We start from the raw sequence: 17,174 nt of genomic DNA on the forward strand, positions 1-17,174 counted from the left end.
TTGGAACTGGATGAGCACTGTGGGCCTTTTCAATCCAGGCCATTCTAGGATTCTATGACACCAGACTGGAGGCAATCACTGACTGGGAAAGGGAAACAGAAGAGATCCCTTCACAAAGGAGTGAGTTTTGTACATACTTCTCAGTTATTTGTTCTCTGTGCACTTTTCCATTATGCTTTATAGAGAGGTGAGCACAGCCAGAAATCAGCAGTCAGCCACAGCATCATTCAGTGCATTTTATCCTCAGGCACGTAGAAATGTGGATGTAAGCAACACAACATCAGCACATAATGAAATGTTTACTGTCTTTACTATCCGAGGTTAAATACACTGCAAAGGGTTATGATACTTGCTCTTCTTTAGCACAATCTGCCCTTCTTAAACTAAAGGTGCTCTGTGCAGTGCCATCCCCCAGCTGCTGCTCTGGGCTCAGCAGTACCACCATGCTATTGCTGGTAGCTCAGTGCTCCCTCCTCCTGCACCGTGCTGACCCAACCTGCTGCAGCAGTGCACAGCGGGCTGCAGGCTGGGGCTCCCCTAGGAGCAGCACTGCTTTTCCTGCAGAATATCAGTGCTGCAGTTTTAGGACCCCGAGCCCGAGGGAATTTTGGCCGTGTGCTGTGCAGTGGCAGGCACAGGGAGGCTGAGCACATGCCATGGGCACGCAGTGTCGGTGTCATTTGTGGGAGATATGAGTGCACGGAGCTGGTGGGCTCCTTCCTCTGCAGCTCCCGCAGCACGGCAAGCGTTCTGTGTCTGCCCTGGAGAGGCAGGGAGATCTGCAAGGACTGCTGGCCTTTGCTGTCATTACCATAGAGCAGCCCCAGCATGATGCTGGTGGTAGTGTGTGTAAAAAAAACCCACAAAACTCTTCAATGATGGCAGCATTTCTGATGGACTGGTGAAGTGATGGAGGAATTCAGTCCCAATTTTGGCCTGGCAGTTTGTGTACCTACATATGCAGAGCAGCCAAAGAAGGAACTGGTGTGATGCAGAGCAATCTCCTCCCAGGAGCAGTGGGAGGGAGGAGGGCCGGGTGCCTCTTGCTGAAGTGATGATTCCCAAATAACCTTTGCCTCCCTGATATCAAAACTATGTTTAGTTAAGATTTTACAAACGAGAACCTTAATGATCATGAAAAAGAGAACTAAAACTATCATTGTCGGTGTTAAATCCTAACAGGGCTATTTAACTTAACTTAATGGCCCCACAAAAACTGGTCCATCAGAGGGATCCCTCCCCCCCTCTCCCTAGTGGGGTAAACACAGTTTGTCACATTGAGAGAATACTCCGTGACGTGGGAATAATCAGAATGTATTGTAGGATCCAATTTTCTGGCATTTGCTTTTGGATATCAAACAAAAGTAAAGCCCAGGACACAGTTTGACCGTGGGCAGAAGGAGAATTAGCCACGTCGTGCAGGCTGCTTTGGAAGGGGAATTTGGGGGATCTGTGGCTCACACTGACTCAAGTTGCTCGTCACCCTCACTAATGCGATGAAAGGATTTTGATTTTCAGTGTGATGTCCTTTGCATGTTGCTTCTATCGGATCAATGGGCTGCTTCCCTCCTCGTTTTCCCTGCAGCCGATCTAAAAGGCTTTCTGAAAGAAAACTGAACTCACACAGACAAAGACTGATTCTTCATCCGCCTGACATGTCACGCCAACAAATGGCTTTTTGTGCACTCTGTCAGTGTCTTAATCAGAGTGTCACGCCAGCCTGCAGCACCTCCACAGCTCGGAAACCTCTCCCAACACTTAATCCTTCAACTTGTATACGTTGTACAGACATTCAGATGAGGGCCGATAATACAGGAGATTTACATGTTTCTGTCATCGCTGAGATTTGTCACACGTCATAACAGGGCCAGGCAGCACAGCGGGCTCAGCAAGAGGAAGGAGCTCTGTCTGCTCTGCTGGGGGCACTTGCTCTGCATCATAGGATCACAGAGTCATAGGATCACAGAGTCATAGGATCATAGAGTCATAGAATCATAGAATCATAGAGTCATAGAATCATAGAATCATAGAGTCATAGAATTATAGAATCATAAAATCACAGAATCATAGAATCACAGTATAGAATCATAGAAACACCAAAGTAGGAAAAGGCCTCCAAGATCAACCAGTCCAACTGTCCACCTATAACCAACATTTCCCACTATATCACACCCCTCAGTACAACATCTAAATGTTTCTTGAACACCTCCAGGGGCGGTGACCTCCCTGGGCAACCCATTCCAGTGCTTGAGCACTCCTTCAGAGAAGAAATTGTTCCTAATATCCAATATCTACTCCCCATAGGACTGTGCTCAGACCCTGCACAGCTCCATTGCCCTTCTCTGGACACATTCCTGGGCCTCGATGTCTTTCTTGTAGTGAGGAGCCCAAAACTGAACACAGCACTCGAGGTGCAGCCTCACCAGAGCTGAGTACAGAGGGATGATCACCTCCCGCTCTGCTGGCTGCCCTATTTCTGATACGAGCCAGGATAGCTTTGGCCTTCTTGGCCACCTGGGCACACTGCTGGCCAAGCACTGACCAACACCCCCAGGTCCATTTCTGCCACACAGTCTTCCAGCCACTGCCCCACACCTGTAGTGCTGCCTGGGGTTGTTGTGGCCAAAACGCAGGACCCGGCACTTGGTCATGTTGAACTTCATTCCGCTGAGCTCAGCCCAGCGATCAGCTGCAGGGACAGCGGCTCTGGTGCAACAAAACCAGAAAGCGTGCCTGAGATTTTTGGCAAGGTGCTGGTGGAGCTGTGAGATGGGTGCAGGTGCAATGGGTGCAGGCACCCACTGCTGATGGCAACGAGAGTGGTAACAGCAGCCCTGCGGCAGCACATCTGGGACTCCTCAGAACTTTTAGAGGGCAAATGCTGAGAGGAACACCAAACCAAGCCCTTATTTCCCCTTCCAGAACTCCACCAAAGCAGCAGTTGTGGTCCTGCTTGCTCTGGCTGTGCAATGAGTGCCTCCACCACCTTCCAGCACTTTGCACATCATTGTCTCCTGAAATGCACACATAGCCAACCCTGTGCACTGCGCACAATGCTGGAATCGGGCTGCTCTTTGTCTGACATCCAGTTTGTCTGGCATCTGACATTAGCATTGCTAAGCGCCGGATTGCTGAGTGCTTACCAATTCAGATATTGTACCACCACATCATTCATCCCGTCCAGCAGCCAAAAAGCAAAAAGAGAAAGCCAAGAGAGGTAAAGACTTCCCAGCCAATGGGACGTGCCTTGAGAAATCACATATGCTAATTGCATGGCTTTGGGAAGCGGGACGCCAAGGAGAGAGCGCTCTGCGCGGGGCGAGATACCGAGCGAGGTGTGCGGGGCTCAGCTGACCAGCAGGGACACAGCCAGCTGTCCCCAGCACAGGGACAGAGCCAGAGTGCCACACGCTGCCCAGCCCCACGGCCATCCCTCCTGCCCGCATCCCCAGCCCTGTCCCCAGCTGGTGCCAACAAGATGCCGGGCTGCAGGCACAGCCCTGGTGCCGGGCCCCGGCAGCGCCGGGTGTGATAATGAGCTGTAATTCATGGCAGGATAAAGAGTAGCATCCACTCTGTGCCACGGAATGCTTCCCTATAATCACCGCAACACATATTTTAAAGTGCATTATGCAATACATAAAAAATAATGATTTTGAGACAAATTAAGCCATAACAGCCTCAAATCAGTTTGCCTACACAGTTAATATGTTGATTAATGTCCTGTTAGGACTGAGACACTCATTTTTATCTCATTATTCAACTCGGTGTTTTCCCATAGCTATTGAATAAAAATGTAATTATTGCTCTAAATTATGTTATTATTAACTTTCACATGGTGTTTCTTGATAAACAGCGGCACAAACAGAGGGCTTCTGCTGGTGGGGAAACAGGAGTGAAAGTACTGCAACAGATGGAACGGGTTGTCTGCGTTACTTTGAGTGTTAGCATTGCAAAAACCATGCAAGCAAAAAGTGGGCAGAGCTTTAAGAGCACACAGACACGGTGCAGGAATTGGTGCTCCAGACACTGGTGTGATGGGCAGTGCTGCACATCTGGCTTTGTTCAGCTGGGGGGCAGAGCCCCGTGCTCATCCCATGGGTCGGTCGTGTTGCTGTTCATCCACTGGAACTGCAGCTTCAGAAATACAGCACTGCTATTCAGAAACAACAGCTGTCGGCACTGGGGGCAACGTCAGCCCCCGCTCTGACACTGCTTACCAAAGTGAAGAGGTAAAACCCTTGAAAGTAATATGGAAGAAAACTTTTCAGGGTGTGAACTTCGTTTTCAGGTTTTTGATTAGCTAGAAAATACCTTTTTGTCCACATTTCTGTTGTTTAATTAAATAAAGTAACATGCAGAGGGAAAATAAACTGGACGCATCAGCCCTGGATGTCTTCATCTCTCTTTCTGAGCAGATTTTTGGAGCGATGGAGTGCACAGGGACAGCGGGCTCAGACCGCCAGGACGATCCTTGTCTGGATGCTTGCTTGGGGCACCATGAAAAAGGGAAAATAAAGTGATATTCCTACAGATGAAGCATCTCCCCATGGCACCCGACCCAGAACCCCCAGCTGCCCCCTGCCTGCCCCACACTGCTGTGCAGTGACAGCTCACCCTGCTGCTGCTCCATGCACGCGGCTGTGGGTGCGCCGCCGCCTAGAGAGGTGCAGGGATGCTTAGCTTGATTGAGAAAGGTTAATTACATGTGAAATGAGACTGGGATTCAGACTGTGTTTGCTCTAGATTTTGTGTAATGTTATATCAACATTGGGATTCTCTGTTATTCTATTAACAAAATCAACTCATTTTGTTTGGTTTCATTTTACTGTTGTTTTAATCCCGCTGAACATTTATACTGTTATTTAATTTTACTAAACATGTGTGGATAGTAAAATACCTACAGAATTAAACTACCCAAGGATATTAAAGTGATCCGGTTCTCATCGAGATTTGATCTGCTAATTAGCCACACCAATTTTATGGATCATTGCAGCGCACTTAAAATGTATTGTTATATGTTCATAATCTTTTCTTAATGAGCTTTTATTGAGAGCAGAGGCCGGCCTCGGCACATTGTTCTACCGAGGAGGTTTTCCAGCCCGTGTGCCTGCTGTGGTTAATGGCAGTGCGGTGTGGGCAGGGCAGGAGGTGCAGGAATGCTCCTGGTGTGAGCTGCTCACATTTCGGGCAGGAGGAGCAGCAGCAGCCCCTGCAGGATGGCAGCTTGGAGCTGCTGATGTCAGGCTGCAAGCGGGGCACTGTGGCACCTGCACTGTGCTCGTCCTGCTCTGGGAACTTCTCCGGATCTGCTCGTTCGGTACATTAGTGCTGACACTTGCTGGATGTGAAGGGGTGGCTGAGGCTTGCAGGAGTGCTTTGCTTTGATGGCTGGCTGGCCGTGCTCTGAGGGTCACAGATCTGCACACTGCGCTTTGGGCCTTTCTTCATGCTCAGGTTCCTCAGCCTCCTGCATGAAGAACTGAAAGCAGGTTTAAGCTCTCTGCTCACCAAGCATCATTTTGCACCTACATGTGTGTGAATGAAAGTCACGAGGATGCCAAAGGCTGGCTGTCCCTCACACAGGAGGAGCTGGATGAGTGCAGTGTTAGGTCACCAATGAAACCCAGCATGGCCCAGCAGCACCATCAGCTCTAGGTATCCCCCAGGCTACAGCAAGTGAACAAATGGCATTCATCGAGGGAAAAAGGGCCCTGAGCATCCCTTGGACCACGAGGTTTCAGCACTCACCAGGTGCCCCGCTCCCAGCGTCAGTTCTGGCCCCACTGCGGGAGTGGACGGATGAGAGCTGGGCTCTGTCCCCTTGCCCCCACCCAGGCTCTCGGTGTAACAGGCCAGGGATGGAGGCGCGGCGGTGAAGGAGGAGCTGGGATCGCGGAGCGCCGTTTGGCACCGGCTCACGCAGCGCTTCGAGGTCGCTCCCCGCAGCAGCGAGGACGCAGCCTACAACGCGCGGCCTCAGCCCGCAACAACGTGCGCGACGGGATAACGAACTTAAAACAATCGCAATTAACAGGCAAAGACAAAGGCTTAAAATTAGAGATGAATGGTGTGCCGCGTGCCGCTCGCTTGTAGAACAGCGCTAAGCCGACGTAATCCATTGGAATTGCGGGCGCCGGCGGCGGAGCCGTGCGGCAGCGGCGGGTCGGGTTCGGCTCCTGGGACGCGCGATACATCACCTGTGCCAGCATCCCGCTGCGATAAAGCCGCCCAGTGGCTGCGGAGCCGGCCCGGCGAGCGGGCGTCCCCGGGGAGCGGGTGTCAAAGTTGTCCATCAGATGGCTGAAAGGGAAGAAGGGGAGCGGCACTCCGCGCTATTGTGCCACAGTTGTCATTGACTGATCAGGCCTTTTAAGCGAGCTTTCACAGTCAATGAAACCACCTGAATAGATGAAAGCCAGACAGCTCCTGACAAACAAGGGGCTGTGGAATATTCATTGTGCATCTGCGAGGGAAAGATTAATGTATTAGAAATTAAAATGGGGCCGGGACGTATGATCTTGCTCTAACACTTGGCCAGACCTGTGTCACCCGTTGCTGGTGCCTGAAGTCGACAGACAATCCTGCCAAGGTAACGGGAATCATTAAGCATCCTGCTATTGTGCGCGGTGAATAATAAAACTTTCCCCTATTCTTTGCCCGGAGCTGACAATGAATAATTCTGGAGCTATTTGCAATGTTAACAGCACCTATCTTGCCCATCCATTCCTTTACGATAAGGATGAAAATATGCATTTCAACAGTCTGTACAGATACTGATTCACAGGCATTTCAAAGGACACCTGTCACTCAAGTGAAGGACCTGTCAGTCTCCAATGGATGACGGTGCCAGGAAAATGGCGAAAAAGATTATCTGTACTTTATTTCTTTTCTCCTCAGATTATAACACTGTTACATTTGCCATCAACTGACAAGTGATTTACACTCGCAACCGTAATGTGTTTAAACTAGAAAAAGCTATTCTCTTAGGCAGCCCTTATTCTTTCAAGGTTTACAACTGTATCAAATATACTATCACGAATGTGATCTAGACCATACAGAATGTCATTATGTGAGATATTAGAAGCATTTAATCTGTTTGTTAACACAAAGGTGACATTGATAAAGTCGGATCTTTGACGTCAGGACCAAGCTGGATAAACCCTCTTCTAAAAACCACGGGGTCAGCTGCAATTCTGGGGGTGCAAACCCTGGATCTCGGCAGCTCCCGACCTCACCCCGCAACAGCCAGCAGCAGGGTCAGCACACACAGCCAGCACGGAGATCCCATGGGAGCAGCTGGCAGGGTCAGCCAAGAGGGACAGCAAGTGGTAAAGCCGTGCAGAAAGCTTTGCAGCGCCGCACTGCTGCCAGGGAGACAACCCTGAATATCTCCTATCTCAGCTGGCCTCCAGAAATGGGGTGGGCAGTGAGCCAGCCCGTGATCATAGAACCGCAGAGCCATAGAACCACAGAATGTCTTATGTTGAAGGGGCCTTAAAGACTATAGAACCATGGAATGGTTGGATTGGAAGGGACCTCAAAGGTCATCCAGTTCCAAACCCCCTGCCATGGGCAGGGTTACCAAGTGCTGTATCAGGCACTGGATCAGGCTGCCCAGGACCCCATCCAACCTGATCTTGAAGACCTTCAGGATGGGGATCCACAGCTTCTTTGCAGGAATTGTGCCTGGGATGAGATATTCAGAAGTGAATATGAGATTTCAGAAGTGAAAATGAGCTCACTGCTCCTTATCTGCCTTTTCAGTCGTGCACCCAACCGCTCAGCCGCTGTGGTTAAAGTCAGCTGATGTCTGAGTTTCACCCACCCCTGGCCTCTGCTCCCAGAGTCACAACAGAGAGGCAAAACCTCCCGGGTCGCCCCAGCGATGAGCGTGGGGATGTCCATAGGGTTACTGCCCCGTAACTTCTGCTGTACTTCCCTGGATGCTAAATAGAAGAGCTACAGCCCTGACACACATACACAAACACGTAGGTGTGTATCCAAGAAACAAAAAGGCCCTCCCCACACTTTGCCATCCACCTGGTTTGCATCTACCTGAGCCCTCGGTCCTGGCGGGGCGCTGCTGGCACAGAGGCCTCTGCCACCCAGCTCAGCTGCTGCTCTGCACTGGGTTCTCCTCACAGAAAAATAAATAAATAAATAAATAAAAATAAACCAAAAAACCCAACACTGTTCACATTTATCTTAACTATTTTCCAGATTATTTGTTTCCAGCTTGTCCTCGACAATCTTCCTATTGTGGCTTTTAAGCAGGCTCTGCAAGCAAAGGGGCTCCTCAGCATGAATGTTCACTTTCTTCTTCAGCCCAGTAGGCAGAAATGCCGCAACGTGACTCAGAGCTTCTGTGACTACGTTCGAGTTCTTTCCATGGCAGAAACAATTTTAGCTCCAGAGGAACAAATGCTGATGTGTTGGGCTCCCACCCGTGCGGGTCGCACAGCTCCCATGGACCTGCAGCACCAAGCAGTGCCCAGCAGTGATGGGCCTCATCTCTGCTGCCAACACTGGGCAGAGATGGATACCAACCAGGTGAGCAGGACGTGCTGCCCGGCCCTGGGATGGCACACACCATTGCCACGAGTTGGCCAAGACAAAGTGGTGATGGAGAGGGCAGAGCTGCCCTCAAAGAACTGAAAGGTTTTGAAATTGCTGAGGGAAAAAGCTGATGTGAGAGAGAGTGTGGGGTGGCTTCAACTCAGAGGGTGCTGCAGAGGAGGGTGGGAATCTCCACTGGGGGAGGAATAACGGTACCTTGGCTCCCTCCCTCCTGCTGTCGGTGTGCAGCAGTTTGCAGAGGGCAAACTTTGCGGAACTTGTTTGGGATGGGAGCAGGTAAATGCTGCCAGGCGGGGGAAGCAAGGAGCCTGCTGCACGTTTCTTTGCAGCACGTTGGCCCTCAGCCTTGCAGCCTGCCTGCAGGAAAATCTGCACTGAAACCAGAGCGCATTGCTGCATGCTGGAGGGATGCCGGCTCAGGGTCGTGGTTGCAGGGATGGTAAATGGCACCTTAGCATTTCATATTTATTCTCTCCCAGTGACTCCCACATAAAATTTGCTCGGTAGAAAAGTCAGAAGCAAAGTTTTATGACTGCGAATGCTGCAAACTTGACCCCATACCTGAAGAATCATGCAGCAGTCTTTCTGCTTTGAGCATTGCCAGCAGTAAAGATTTGAGAATCGGGACCTGGCAATTTCATTGCTAATTCATGAGCAAAGGAAATGCAATTTGCTCGATTCTATTGCACCCAGATCTAGAGCGGGACCGACAGGAATTCTTTCTTCCTGTTTGCATCTCCTTGTGCTGCCAGATTCTTGTCTTTATCAATAGGTGCACACCCACAGGGAGCAGAGGGACTGGAGCACATACCCTCATGGCTCCGTTTGGGCTTTGTTATGACTTCCCTCAACGTGGTTATGGGATTTATTCATATTGACACTTCACAGAATCACAGAATGGCCAGGGTTGGAAGGGACCTCAAGGATCACAAATCTCCAACCCCCCACCACACGCAGGGCCACCAACCTCCCCATTTAATACCAGCCCAGGCTGCCCAGGGCCCCATCCAACCTGGCCTTGAACACCTCCAGGGATGGACGGGGCATCCACAGCCTCTCTGGGCAGCTGTTCCAGCACCTCACCTCTCTCATAGGAAAGAACTTAAATGCTTCTCCCTTCTTGCCTGCTACCAGCACCACCAGCTGTGCCATGGGACATGTCAGAGGTGCAGTCATGGTTCCCACCAAGGCCACAGGCAGGCAGTGATGGCAGGGACCAGTTTGTTCCTTGCATGAAATGCCCGTGATGCCAAAATGTCATTCTCCCAGTGTTGCATTGCCTGATTTTCTTGAGCAGAGGTGAGTTGTGAAAGGTTTGCTTTCAAGGTGCAGTGCTTTAAAGCAGCTCATTTTCATCCAATGCTGTGGTTGAATTTTCTGTTGGAAGTGACATTGTAAAACAAAGCACTTTGTTACCTTTAAAGACTTTTCCATTCACTGAGAGCCATAACAGCTACAGGCTGTGCTGTTGTGTTCCTCTCAGTGTGCTTGTTGTCTGCCACAGTCAAAATCACAGGGACATAGAATCACAGAATGGCCTGGGTTGAAAAAGACCACAGTGCTCATCTAGTTTCGATCTCCCTGCTATGTGCAGGGTTGCCAACCACCAGACCAGGCTGCCCAGAGCCACATCCAGCATGGACGAGCCTGCATGCCTCAGCCTGGTGTAAATAACGGGGGCTGGGTGCTGCTGGGCAGCAGATGGACGCTCCCTGTGTGCCCCTGCTGCAATTCCAGCTGAGTGTGACCCCCAGCACGGCTCAGGTCGGGGAGGACCCTCTCTGGAAGGTGCCCGCAGTGGTGACCGCAGCTGTGCCACCATTTTGGCGAGGCACCAGCAACAAAAGGGTCCCCCTTCCAAAAAGCAGTGTATAATTATCTCACTGTGCAACAGAAGCAAAAGGAAGGGGCTCTGAGTCAGGTCACAGCGGTGCCAATGGGCGCAAAAAAACTGCTCCAGGGAAGCAGTTTGAGAGCCGCCCATGGGCTCTGCTCTGCCACTCCATACCACGCCGTGTTGTTCCCCTGCATGCACACAGAGCTGAGGACGGCTCGAGGAGACACAGAGGGATCCCCTTCCCACACGATGTATTCCCCCAGCTGGGTGCAGAGCCATCTTTTTTATTCCCACAGCTCTCTGGTTGAACAGAACGGCAGATTTAGCCTCTGTCCCACTAAATTACCCAGCGAGGGCTGAACCCTATTTTTCTTTTGAAGAAGAACAAGGGCGTGGAAATAATTTGTGGATCCGGGTTCCTAATATTTAATAATTCTTACCATTTAAAACAGTTTTTGTAGGAAATATTTTATAGTTAGAGAAATAGTTTTTGACATTTTTGGGGGGAAAAGAACAATGGACCGTTTACAGGTCTACACAGTAGATTAATGAATCTAATTGAGTCTGTAGGGAAATGCTTCAGTTTAACTACTGGAACTAATTTATACATTCACTACATCGTAATAAGTCAATTTAAGTTTCTGGAAATAAAACTGGATATCCTGGGTATAGATTTGAACTATAAATTTCTGCAAGAAAGGAGTCTGTGTGTTCATTATACATTGTAAAATTACCATATGGACCTGTCAACACTTCTTAGCACAGCTTTGTAATAGTGTCATTTAGTTTAACATTGTAATGTGCCAGCTGAATTAATGCGTGGCACAGCCAGCGCCTCCAGCCGCCGGCCCGGGGGGGCACGGCTTTTAGGGATGGATCTGATGCCAAGGGGTCCTGCTTGTGTTTGCCGGCTCTGGTCGGGCACTGCCAGTGCTAATGGGTGTCAGAGATCTGCGTAAGTGCCGGCAGCTCCTTCCGAGGGCTCGGCGGTGAGGGCTGCAGTGCCACAAACACAAGCAAAGCCCCAGTGCTGGTAGCTGGACATGGCCAAACTGCATCCCAAATCACGTATTGCATCTCTCACCACTGCTGCCCGACTTCTCCCTCGTCCCACTGTTATTTACTGCTCCGAAAGCTGCACTGGTGCTCCTCTGTTCGCCACGGCTGCAATGAAAGGCGCCCGTTGTTGAGTCACGTAGCAGGGCTCGCTGCCCTTCTTGTTCTCCACTTTCTGTACTTCTGCCACAATGTGCTTTTCATTCATTCATTCATTCATTCATTCAAAGAAAAAAAAAAAAACAAAAACCTCCCAAGGAGGAAACAGAGCCACAAGTGTGTGCAGAGCCCTGATCCGCTGGCTGTGGGTGACACCAGGCACTGCCTGCAGCCCTCAGGCTGGGTGCACACCAGCAGGCACCCATTCTGTAATTAAGCACTGCAACCAGGGCTTCACGTCGCTAATTGCATATTAAAAACCAGTGTTATTTACATTTCCACGCTCTGATTTCTACTTAGATCCATAATGGTTCATGTTGCTGCTCCTGCAAGCCTGATGGCAGCTGCCTATAAAAGGGTGATTATAATAGATGGTGCCTCACCTATAAATTCAGCTGACTAATAAGCAATGTCGCAGTGCTTGCAGCTGAAAGTCAAAGAGACTTTTAAAGTAGTTAGATGCTTTATTTCCTTTAAAAACTCCTGATGAGAATGGAACAAGTGCTTCAGAGCAGGGTGCCTGTCAGTAGTGTTAGTGCTGTGCGTTCAGTAACCCTGGGAAGAGTGATGAACTGTGGGTCCTCAATGACATCTCCACTTTATGCCCCCAGGGACTGTGTTTGGGCTGATATACAGCCCGTGTGATTGCCACAGTTTCCCAATGCAAGGAAAATGCCCTTCATGGAAACATTATTAATTGCACGGAGCTCTAAGTGTGGGAACGCTTTACAGGGGGCAGGGAGCTGCCGCAGAGCCCAGCCCCGTGTGCACAGCTGTGCTTTGCCCTGCCTCGGGTTTGTCGCCCGCATCCCACATCCTCCTTTCCCAGGAGCAGACGATGCTGGGATGGAGGCAGTGTGCGCCCAGCAGCGGTGAGCAGCGGTGCTGCAGCAGCAGCAGGACAGCACTCTGTGCTTCCAGGGTGTCTGCAGGGATGGCTGTGTCCATACCGCTCTGAAGTTCTGTCCTGAAGCACCTTCCCTGGTTCATAGCACGGACAAGGAACAGCAGCAAAGGGTTCTGGATGCTTTGGCACGGAGGAGGGAGCTCAGTCTGGGCTGCACGGTGACGGCAGCGTGGTGCAGCCTCCGCTCTGCAGTTGAAGAGCCCTCCATGCTGCCAAGGACGTGGGACAGCACATCTGCCTCCAAACCTTCGGCCACAGTGGGACATTCTTGGAGCCCCAGGGGCACCACTGCTGACACCAGTTTGGCTCTGCTGGAAAAGCACTCACTGCACACATAAGCCAGCTTTATCCGATGATCGTACGGTCCTTGTTTCCTTTAATACACTTGTGATTGTACTTGCTCACGGATATTTGCCATGCTTCACGCTCTGACATCTCCTGCCTGAACCCCATCCAGGTTAAGCGAGGTCAGCAGTCGGCAGTGATTTCCCCAGAGCCCCACCAGGACGTGTGCTCATTTGCAATACCTGCTGCCTAATTGCCGCTGTGCAGGGCAGACGGCACTCCCTGCACGACCCACCAGCACAAGAAGCACAGCAGTGCATTTCCAAGCACGGCATTTCTCCTTCCCACGGCGCAGCCCCTCTGCGTCAGTGCGGGCCGTGCCCACGGAACCCGCCTGCTGCTTCCCTTCCTCCCTCCTTTCCTCTCTCTCTTTTTAATTATGAAAATCAAGGAACCCATAATTCCCATGACAGCTGTGACTACACTCAGACTTAACCATAAACTATGCAGCAAATGCTTGGTTTGTAGAAAATCATGTTCTATAACATATGCTTCTCATTATGGGGTAAATTTGCAAAAGAGTAAGGCTCATTTCTTCTGCAGGTGCAAAGCGAATGCATGCATTTCCTGCTACTGCTTTGCACCTGCAGCCCACACATGGAGGTGCAAGGCTGTCCACTCATCCCCCCGCAGGGAGCAGAGACCCCCCCTGCTCCATCAGGTGCTCAGAGCCCATCCCCTGACCCTAGCTGTCTCCGGGGAAGGAGTAACACCTTTTTCAGTTGAAATCTATGCAAACCAGGATTGGAATTATAGAACAAAGTGTTCGATGCACAGAAGTCTTTTTTTCTTACACGCGTTCCAAAACTGCTACACTAACTGTAAGAGCAGGGTTGCCATTATGCATTAACTAGACAGGTATTAGCAACAGCCCATGTCACTGCTTTAAAGGAAATCAATACGCGACATAAATGCAAAATCAAAAGGTTCTTCCCTGGATGGCATCTCCTCCCAGCACCGAGCAAACCAACACTGCGCCATCACTGCTGGCTGGCCCCAGCACAGTGCATTGCTGCCCACATCCAGCGTCCATTGGGATGGCAGAACAGCGTGCAGCAGGAGTGTGGGCACGGCCGTGCCTGAGGGCTCGGGGGCACTGACGGCTGTGAGCGGCTACCGTGGAGCGGGTCATGGCAGCTGAGCTCCACTGGATAGATATGGAATCTCAATTAACCACGGGGGTGTGCACCTCATGGTAACTGCTCCGTGCGTTTAATTACGCTCACTTCTGCTGAACTGCGTTTTCTTTCCAGGCTGAGTGTGTCTGACCTCCCCTTCCAAGCGTAACTTTAAATGAAGAATGAAGATTATATTTTTAGGATGTGTGAGCGTTTGCTGGGAACACAGAACATATCGGGAGAAGTTGCCTCGTTAGATTAATTAACTCATGCAGACGAAGCCTTACGTGCCAGCTCTAGAAGGAGCACAGAGCCCTCTCTGCCAGCACTTTTGGGGAGGGGAGGTCCTGCAGGAGTATCCAGACCTGCAGTGGGAAGGAGCACGTGGCTTACCATCCAGCCTGAGCTGCCCCACGGGAACTGCTGGTGGCTGCAGCTGGGGTGTCCCTGCTGCCCACTGGGTGTCCCTGCTGCTGGTTGGGACGTCTCTTCTGCCCTTTGGGGTACCCCTGCTGCACACTGGGTGTCCCTTGCCCTAAGAGCCAGGGGAGTTGGATCCAACCACACCTCCTCACCTTCCCCCCCCCACCAGCTGCCAGAGAACAAAGGGGCCGGGGCCATTGCGTGCCCCTGTCCTGCTTCCCTCAGCTCGCAGCCCACTCCCTTCCCGTCGTGCTAATATAATTCAATGTCAAGGGGGCTTATGTAATATTTAGGCATGTATTACACTAAATTAATCTTAACATGAAAAATCTTTTGATTACATAGTATGCTTTTGTCATTGATTGATTAATTCATTTATTCATATAGTAATGCTATGTCCAACTCCTATTTATATTCAGTTGTAAGAGAAAGTTCCCATTCATGTCAGGGGAGATGAATTAAAATGGATATCGCTGCTGTTTTCCACCCTACTTTTGTACAATATCCACTTCCTCCACCTTTTTCCAAGGGATCTGCCTTCCATTGGCCCCTGTCTGCCATCCCCTCCATGGCGCCACCAAGGCTGACAACAAAGTGAGCTAAAATTACCACCAATCTGTTGTTTAAATTTCGAGCACAATAACGAAGCCATTGGAAAAGCGGTGTGTACACATGAAATATACCTTCTGCTATTTATATGTGTTTTTCTAAATTAAAGGGAATGTAAAACCGGTGAGAAATCAACTTGGAAACGTTCCCCTTTTGGGTAGAATAAAATACACTGAGTCAAGCAATGCCAGTAAGGAGGGGAGTGCCCCAGTGGGGCAGCTCCATGTCTCGCCATGCAGTGGGGCAGGGGCTCTGGCCCCGTGTGCCTGGCAGGCAGGGATAGCACCGGCTGCGTACAGACCCCAGCATGGGAGCCCTGGGTAGAGCCCAGTGCTTGGTAGACGGGCTGGAAAATGAGCAGGGGGATGCATGGTGGGGCTGGGAACCGCAGTGGGAAGATGTTATGAAACTCACAGCACCTCAGTAAGGACTTGAGGTGGTGCCGGAGGTGACCTCAGCCTGTCTGGTTGTAACTGTTCACAGGCAGCTCACGTGCACACAGGTGTGGCTGTGCTGTCTGTCCAGGGCTGAGGAGTGTCAGCCGTTATCTGGGAGACTTCTGGCTGAGGGGGACATGGGATGCTGGGGACACCGGGCATGCTGGTGGTGCTGGGGACATCGGGGACACTTGGGATGTTGGGGATGCTGGGGATATATGGGATGCTGGGAATATGGAGAATGCTGGGGACGCTGGGGACAGTTGGCATGCTGGAAACCTGCGGTGTGCAAACCTCCTGACCTCACGAGCTTTGGGTAGAGGTGAGATGAGCAGCGCCTGGTGCACTTGCCTTGTGGGGGTCTCACTGCCAGGTGGGGGCTGTTGCACCTCACAGCTGATTACACATGGGAAATCACAGCTGCTATTGAGGGCCCGGCCAGCAGCTCTTCATTTCACTCTTAGCCCACAGAGCAGGGAGCTGTGTTTAAAACCACTGTGATTTTCCCTGCTTGAAAACTGGTGCTGCCATTCCCACGTACACACTGCTGGGTCTGTTCATCAATATTTCACACAGGCAGGTGAAGGCAATCTTCATTTTCATGCAAATCTGGCTGCAGCCAGACAGGTGCGCTCTGATCTCTATTCATCATCCAGAAATCCAATAACGGGGCTCTGTGCTTACACTAGGTTGGGGCTGACCCAGTGTGCACTTAAGCATGGATTTCAGATACGGGCAGCAGGGAAATGGCTTATTTCCCCCCCGGCCTTGTAAAATTAAACGCAAACCCCCCAGTGTTAATGCAATGTTAATGTTGCAAGATCAAGCGTTTAAAAGTCAGGGAATTCCATAACTGGTGGTGATCCCGCGGTGCCGAGTCGATACGCTGCCCCTCCTCTGCGATTTGTGGGATGTTTGACTGATAGAGAGTAACAGCACAGTATCACCGCTCTTCAGCCCAGAAGGAAAGCCTGGCAGAAAGCAGCACATCCAACAGCAGAGCCCCCAGCCTGCCCTCCCCAGCACAGCACCGACAAAGCGCTGTGGGAGAGGTGAGGCGGAGTTGTACCAAACAGAGGGCTGAGAGCTCCGGGCTGTTTGCTCGCCAGCACCGCATCACTGCGCGGCACCGCTGGGGCTGCGTGCCCAGGGAAGGACCTCCTGAATGGCACTGCCATTGTCAGCCCCAATCTGCTCAGGCTCAGAGAAAGGCATCTGTCCTCATCGGGGCCGTAGCGGAGCGTGCCAACCCTCCAGCATGGTAATGATGCTGCTATCGCTGCCGCTTCAAAACGCGGCTCTTTGTCTTCGTTTTGTTGGAGTGGGAAGAGTGCGTGTTTCTTTTATTATCTTGGAAACACATAGAAAAGATGAACTTAATGTCTTTGAAAGGAGAAGAGCAAAAGGCTGTGTGCTTTGGGCACGGGCCAGGCGTGAAGCTGGACTTTTCCAAGTCTCTTCCAATAACCAGGATGAACTGCTCGTGTCTCCTGCAACTTGCCAGCTCCTCCCCAGCTAGAAGGGATGTGAAGACCACTGCATGTGCAGCTGTATATGACTAAGTAGCTCACCAAAACTGCCCACTGCCAGACGCCTTGCATCTCCATGGAGACAGCCGCCTTGGCCAGAGACAGAGGTCTGCTGACAGCACAGTGCCCTCAGAGCTTCTGGGGACGGGGACCCAATGTTCAAACCACTGTGCA

This window comes from Meleagris gallopavo, chromosome 7 (genome assembly GCF_000146605.3).
Source record: "Meleagris gallopavo isolate NT-WF06-2002-E0010 breed Aviagen turkey brand Nicholas breeding stock chromosome 7, Turkey_5.1, whole genome shotgun sequence".
In the NCBI taxonomy this organism is placed as follows: domain Eukaryota; kingdom Metazoa; phylum Chordata; class Aves; order Galliformes; family Phasianidae; genus Meleagris; species Meleagris gallopavo.